The sequence below is a fragment of the Salvelinus sp. IW2-2015 genome, unplaced genomic scaffold, assembly GCF_002910315.2.
Source record: "Salvelinus sp. IW2-2015 unplaced genomic scaffold, ASM291031v2 Un_scaffold2071, whole genome shotgun sequence".
Lineage (NCBI taxonomy): Eukaryota > Metazoa > Chordata > Actinopteri > Salmoniformes > Salmonidae > Salvelinus > Salvelinus sp. IW2-2015.
Window position 1 is genome coordinate 95173 of NW_019943413.1, and position 7056 is coordinate 102228.

At 43.5% G+C, this 7056-nt stretch overlaps 1 pseudogene; it reads right to left on the reverse strand.

Moving 5' to 3' along the window:
* The window catches only part of LOC112072890 (ras-GEF domain-containing family member 1B-A-like), a 27069-nt pseudogene that overhangs the window by 7471 nt on the left and 12542 nt on the right, over positions 1-7056 (reverse strand).

Genomic DNA, 7056 nt, shown 5'->3' on the forward strand with positions numbered 1-7056 from the left:
ATGGTAACTACTCTCTACGTAACCCTAGTGTGCCGTTCCTCTCTACGTAACCTAGCGGTGCTCCTCTCTACGGTAACCTAGTGTACTACTCTCTACGGTAACCTAGCGGTGCTCCTCTCTACCGTAAACCTAGCGGTGCTCCTCCTCTACGGTAAACCTACGGTGGCTCCTCCTCTACGGTAACCTAGCGGATGTCCTCTCTACGCGGTAACCTAGTGGTGCGTTCCTCTCTACCGTAACCTAGCGGTGCGTTCCTCTCTACGTAACCTAGCGGTGCTCTCTCTCTTACCGGTAACCTATGGTACTACTCTCACGGTACTAGGGTGCCGTTCCTCTCTACGTAAACCTAGCGGTGCTTCCTCTCTACGGTAACCTAGGTGCTCCTCTCTACGGTAACCTAGCGGTGCCGTTCTCTCTACGGTAACCTAGCGTGCTCCTCCTACGGTAACCTAGTGGTTACTACTCTCTACGGTAACCTAGTGGTGCCGTCCTCTCTACGGTAACCTATGTGCCGTCACTCTCTACGGTACCTAGCGGTGCTCTCTCTACGTAACCTAGGGGCTCCTCTTACGTAACCTAGCGGTTCGCTTTCTCCTCCCTTGCCCCCTAAGGTAACCAGTCAGTACTACTCTCTAAGTAACCTAGTAGTACACTCGGCTAAGGTAAACCTAGTAGTACTGCTCTCTAAGGTAAACCTAGTAGTACGTAACTCTCTACGGTAACCTAGAGTACTACTCTCTGAAAGAACCTAGTAGTTACTACTCTCTCTAAGGTAACCTAAGTGGTACTACTCTCTACAGGTAACCTACGGGTGATAGTCACTACTCTCTAAGGTAACCTTAGTCTAGTACTCTCTCTAAGTAACCTAGTAGTACTACTCTCTACGGTAACCTAGCTATACTACTCTCTAAGGTCACCTAAGTAGTACTACCTCTAAGTAACTAGTAGACTCCTCTATACGGTAACCTAGTATTACTACTCTCTACAGGTAACCTAGTAGTACTTACTTCTCTAACGGTAAAACTAGTAGTACTACTCTCTAAGGTAACCTAGTATCGTACTACTCTCTAAGGTAACCTCAGTAGTAGTACTACTCTTCTAAGGTAAAACCTAGTAGTCTACTCTCAAGAGTAAACCTAGAGTACTACTCGCGACGGAACTAGTGGTTCTACTCTCTAAGTACTAGTATCTACTCGTCTAATAGTAACTAGTAGTACTACTCTCTTACGTAACCTAGTATACGTACTCCTAAGGTAACCGAGTAGTACTACGCTCTAAAGGTAACCTAGTAGTACTACTCTCTAAGGTAACCTAGTAGTACTACTCTCTAAGGTAACCTAGTAGTACTACTCTCTAAGGTAACCTAGTAGTACACTAGTAATCTAATAATAATATAACATTTAGTAGAACTCTGACCTTAGCAATGGGGCATTAAGTACAACTGTAATCTAGATAACACTTGGATGACTTCACTGTTATATATGTACACAATACCTTGGGACTTTTACCATCCATCAAAAAGGTGTAATTAGTTGCACTAAATTTTTCTTTAAATAAAAATAAAATCTTACTTCATTATTCAATTTTTAAAATGAGTTTCACTGCATTAGGGATAGCATACACAGACCTTCTGGCTTTACAGCCTTCTTCAGTGTGCAGGTACACTTATATTTTCAATTCAAAACAGCATTTGTAAAGAACTACAGATGAGTTGTAAAYAACTACAGATGAGCAGCAGGTACTTCTGAGTACAGTTGGACAATGCAAGACTAACCTGATCTCAGATCTGTTGGTGTTCTCTTGCTCTGGTCACGACAAGGATGATAGGAATTGGCAAGACAGCACAAACAGATCTGGGATCAGGCTAGTGGTAATGCAAGACACCAGTGAGACGGTCTCAGGTCGGGTGGGGGGGCACTTCAAAGCATCCCGCCATCTGGTGAGTCTTCTGTTCTCCACAGACATGGGGGTTAAGGGACAGAAGGGGGCTCTGCCTGGCTATAATTAGAAACTATTCCTGGAGATACCAGGCTGACATTTCCACGCAGCGGGAGCTACTTGTGACAAATGGTACTGTTGAACAGGGGGAGGGGGAGGGGCTAAGCTTTCTTCTATGCCTCCGCCACCCTCAACTCTGGTATCAGAGAAGGGAACAGACGGTCACGCCGCCAATCACACCCCTCTCTCACCCTTCTTTTTCCTGGCTTTGTGACATCACTTCCTGGTGAGGACCACCTGACCAGCGCCAGAAGGTTCTCTTTGTTATGGAATCAGACAGCTTAGCTCAGAGAGAGAGAGAGAGAGAGAGAGAAGAGAGAGAGAGAGAGGAGAGAGAGAGAGAGAAAGAGAGAGAGAAGAGAGAGAGAGAGAGAGAGACGAGAGAAGAGAAGAGAGAGAGAAACAGAGAAGAGAGAGAGAGAGAGAGAGAGAGAGAGAGAGAGAGAGAGAGGAGAGAGAGAGAGAGAGAGAGAGAGAGAGAGAGAGAGAGAGAGAGTGACAGAGAAGAGAAACAGAGAGGAGGACTTGAAGTGCATACTGCACTTAGGCAGGAAATGCACTCACTCCTTGTTGCCATCACGTTGTTTATGTGTCTAGTGACTGAAAACAGCCCATATATAGACGGGTTGGTTGTTCAGCAACAAAAAGCGACACATGCGCAAATTAAGGAGCAAAACAGACGGGGTAAGCATAGCATTTTGACAAACATCCAAACTACATGTAACATAGAACAAACATAAAACATTTGCAAAATGAGCAACTTGTGTCCACTCAATACTTATACAGTTGTTGGTTAGCTAAGCTAGCGAATTTGAGCATATTAGCATAGACAAACATTCAGTAAAACACCCCAGACATGGGTATCCAGAACGAAGATAAAATCGAGCCCACACTTACAATTCACCACGTGGCAACTTCTCATAGCTAGTGGTCCCAACAACCACAACAACACAATGAGACTGCCCCTTTGAAGCGCGTGTTTGTAACGCGGTCAGCTAACCCGGCTATTATGTCTCCCTAAAAACTCTTCAGTGATTTTATTCTAACTATGTGGAATATTAGAACGTTTACATGCTACAGTACAGCCAAGCTATAGCAAGTACCCAGATGTTCCTAAGTTCCAGACCCAATGTTCCTAAGTTCCATACCCAATGTATCCTAAGTTCCAGTTACCCAATGTATACCCATGTCTAGATACCCAATGTTCCATAAGTTCCAGTACCCAATGTTCTAGTACCCAAGGTTCCATACCCAATGTTCCAATTCACAAGTACCAATGTTCCAATTTCCAGTACCCAATGTTCCTAAGTTCCAGTACCCAATGTTCTAACCCAATGTTCCTAAGTGCCATTACCCAATGGTCCAATTTCAGTACCCAATTCCTAAGTTCCAGTAACCTAAGTTTCTAGTACCCAATGTTCCTAATTCCATTACCAATTTCAATGTTCCAGTACCCAAAGTTCCAATGTTCCAGTACCCAATGTTCTCGTACCCAATGTTCCTAAGTTCCAGTACCCAATTTCTTACCCAATTTCCTAAGTTCCATACCCAATGTTCCTAAGTTCCCAGTACCAATTTCCAATGTCCAACCCAATGTTCTATACCCAATGTTTTTTCCCCCCTTTTTTTTCCCCCCTAAAGGACACGTTCCAGTACCCAATGTCCTAAGTTCCAGTACCCAATGTTCCAATGTTCCAGTACCCCAATTGTTCCTAAGTTCCATACCCAATGTTCCAATGTTCCCAGAACCCAATGTTTCCTAAGTTCCATACCCAATGTTCCTAAGTCCCAGTTTTAAACCCAAGTTTCCAATGTCCAGTACCCAATGTTCCTAAGTTCCAGTACCCAATTTCTTAGTACCCCAATGTTCCATACCACAATTTCCTAAGTTCCATAACCAAGTTCCTAAGTTCCATACCAATGTTCAATTTCAGTACCCAATGTTCCGATTACCCAATGTTCCTAAAGTTCCAGTACCCAATTTTTCTATACCCAATGTTCCATACCCAAATGTTCCTAAGTCCAGTACCAATGTTCCAATTTCGTCCAGTACCCAATTGTTCCCAGTAACCCAATTCCTAAGTGTCCATACCCAATGTTCCAATTTCCATACCCAATTGTTCCAATTTCCAGTACCCAAATTTCTAGTACCCATGTTCCCTAAGTTCCAGTTACGCCAATGTTCCAATGTTCCGAGACCCAATGTTCCTAGTTCCAGTACCCAATGGTCCAATGTCCAGTACCCAAATGTTCTATACCCAAATGTTCCTACAGTTCCGATACCCAATGTTCCAATGTTCCAGTACCAATGTTCCTAAGTTCCACCTAATTCTAGTCCCAATGTCTTAAGTCCAGTACCCAATGTTCCAATGTTCCAGTACCCAAAGTTCCAATGTTCCAGAACCCAATGTTCTAGGACCCCAATGTTCCTAAGTTCCAGTACCCAATTTCTAGTACCCAATGTCCTAAGTTCCAGTACCCAATGTTCCTAATTCCATACCAATTCCAATGTTCCAGTACCATTTCTAGTACCCATGTTCCTAAGTTCCAGACCCAATGTCCTAAGTATCCAGTACCCAATGTTCCATGTTCCAGTACCATGTTCCTAAGTTCCGTACCAATGTTCCATTGTTCAGTACCCAATGTTCTATAAGTTCCAGGTACCCATGTTCCTAAGTTCCAGTACCAATGTTCCAATGTTCCAGTACCAATGTTCCTAAGTTCCAGTACCCAATTTCTGACCAATGTTCCATACCCAATTTCCTAAGTTCGCAACCCAATGTTCCTAAGTTCCAGTACCAATGTTCCAATGTTCCAGTACCCAATGTTCCAGTTACCCAATGTTTCCTAAGTTCCAGTACCCAATGTTTCTAGTACCCAATTTCCATTACCCAATGTTCCTAAGTTCCAGTGACCCAATGTATCAATTTCGAGTACCCAATGTTCCAAGTACCCAAATGTTCCAAGTTCCAGTACCAATTTCCAATGTCCATACCCAAAATGTTCCATGTTCCAGTACCCAATGTTCTAACCCAATGATTCCTAAGTTCCACGTACCCAATGTCCAAGTTCCAGTACCCAATGTTCCTAAGTTCCAGTACACCAGTTCCAATGCTTCCAGTACCCATGTTCCAATGTTCCATACCCAATTCTAGTACCCAATGTTCCAGTACCCAATGTTCCTAAGTTTCCAGTACCCAATGTTCCAAATTTCCAGTACCTAAATGTTCTTAGTACCCAATGTTCCTAAGTTCCATACCCAATGTTCCCAATGTTCCATGACCCAAAGTATCCAGGTTCCAATTGTTCAGTACCAATGTCAGTACCCAAATGTTGCCTAATTCCAGTACCCCAATGTTCCAATGTTCCAGTACCCATTCGAAGTGCCAGATTACCAATTTCCAGGACCATCCCCAATGGTGAGAAAACCACCATCTTAACACAAGAGCTATAGGTCCATCATGAACAATAGGACAAAAAGAGATGGCGTAGCCTAAGTTAATGAAGCAGGGCCACGTTACCTGGTAGCAGTACCCAGCTAAAGTTATCGCCAGTCTTTCCGCTTCTTACACAGCTTCATCATCAAGTTATTGAGTTATTTTATCAATGGCACAGCAGTAGCCACGGCGCTAAATGTGCTTGTGGTCAGTTCGGTCCTTTTTACCATCCATTGAAGGAGAGATAACGAGAGAAGCATTCCTCATAGGAAGTCATCCTCAAAGTAAAACCATGAAACAGCCTATAACAAACCAAGGGTAACGTTCCAAATGGCACCCTATTCCTATTATAGTTCACTACTATAACCGCGGACCCAATGGCACCCTATTCCCTATATATTCACTACTAAGACCGGGACCCAATGGGCAACCCATTCCCTATTATAGTTCACCACTATAGGCCGGACCCCAATGGCACCCTATTCCCTATTATAGTTCACTACTATAGACCGGGACCAAATTGCACCCTATTCCCTATTTATAGTTCACTCTATAGACCGGACCCAATGGCCACCCTATTCCCTATTATAGTTCACTACTATAGACCGGACCAAATGGCACCCCTATTCCTATATAGTTCACACGATAGACCGGACCCAATGGCACCCTATCCCTATTATATTCAACTATATAGGACCGGGACCAAATGCAACCCTATTCCCTATATAGTGCGAGCACTTTTGACCAGCAGCCCCTTAGGGGGACCATTTGGATGCTGACAAAAGCAAACCAGTGCTAAGCTAGTGACATTCAAGTTCAGCAAGTAGGGGAACAATTCAACTGCAGCCTCAGGAGAAACAGCAGCAGACAAGCTGCTGAACAATAGATATTATTTTCTTTGATTTGGCCAGCCGAACAATTTTAAAAAAAAAATATATATATATTATGCTTTGTGGCTCGAGCAAACTTTCCCCACTAACCAACCCCCTGAAACCTCTACCCAGCCTGCTCCACATTGCCCTCTCAAATATAACCCCAGTAACTGCTGATTCAAGGAAAACAAAAATATACTGTTTTCCCAAATGATATGTTATTTTTCTCGGTTTCCCCCTCAATCTCTTCTATCAACTTATACAGACCAAGACAGGTCAGGTGGCATCGAATGAACAGGCTAACTTCACATCCAAGACAGTGCATCGATGACGGACTAACTTTACAAGCCATTACAGTCAGATGGCATCGAATGACGGACTACCTTTACAGCCAAGACAGGTCAGTAGCATCATAAGGACAGACTAACTTGTGAGTGTGTCTTTGTTATTTATGAATCTTTGTACTCATGTGTCTTATATCACATCGCTCGCTGCACAATGAATTTCCCTTCATGACCAAAGATGAATGAATTTGACTGTAACTGGACCTCGTCCCCTGAGGACAGGCATTGGATAAACAACATCAGCCTCCTCATCATCCTCTCGTCTCTGAAGTCGTAGGAGAACGTCTCCGTCCCACTCTGAGCAAGCTGGAGGATCTTGGGCGCCAACTTCCTGATCCTCATCTGAAAAAAAAAAAAGTGATTGTTGCCAGGTCTATCTTCAAGAAGTATATAGTATAACGGAGA